The sequence below is a fragment of the Myotis davidii genome, unplaced genomic scaffold, assembly GCF_000327345.1.
Source record: "Myotis davidii unplaced genomic scaffold, ASM32734v1 scaffold991, whole genome shotgun sequence".
Classification (NCBI taxonomy): Eukaryota; Metazoa; Chordata; class Mammalia; order Chiroptera; family Vespertilionidae; genus Myotis; species Myotis davidii.
In genome coordinates this window covers 305409-305789 of record NW_006283137.1, presented here as the reverse complement: position 1 = coordinate 305789, position 381 = coordinate 305409, and positions in this window count along the sequence as shown.

Here is a 381-nt window from a genome sequence, read left to right as displayed (position 1 = left end):
GCAGAGCCCGGTGACCGGCAGGCCCTGTGGCTCTGCTTCCCCCGGCTGCGCCGTCCTGCGCACACCGCCTCCCTGGTCAGCCCGCAGGCAGGGGAGCAGGGCGGGCAGGCGGCCTGTGCTGTGGCTTCGCTGTCCCTTCTGCCAGGGAGGGGCCCGCCCTCCGGCCTGTGGGTGAAGGGCTGGAGCAGCCTGGCCCTGCTTCTCTCAGGGACCGGCTCCTGTCGCCTGCAGGCCCGACGGGAGGGCACTCACATCTCTGGAATTCGCTTTTGGAAAAGGGGCTGGTGGGAGCAGGGGGGCGGGGGAGGGGGCTCCTCTTGGGACAGGCCCTCCCTGGAGTGGCTTCAGGTGCTTTTACGCCAGAGCCCGGACCGTGAAGGC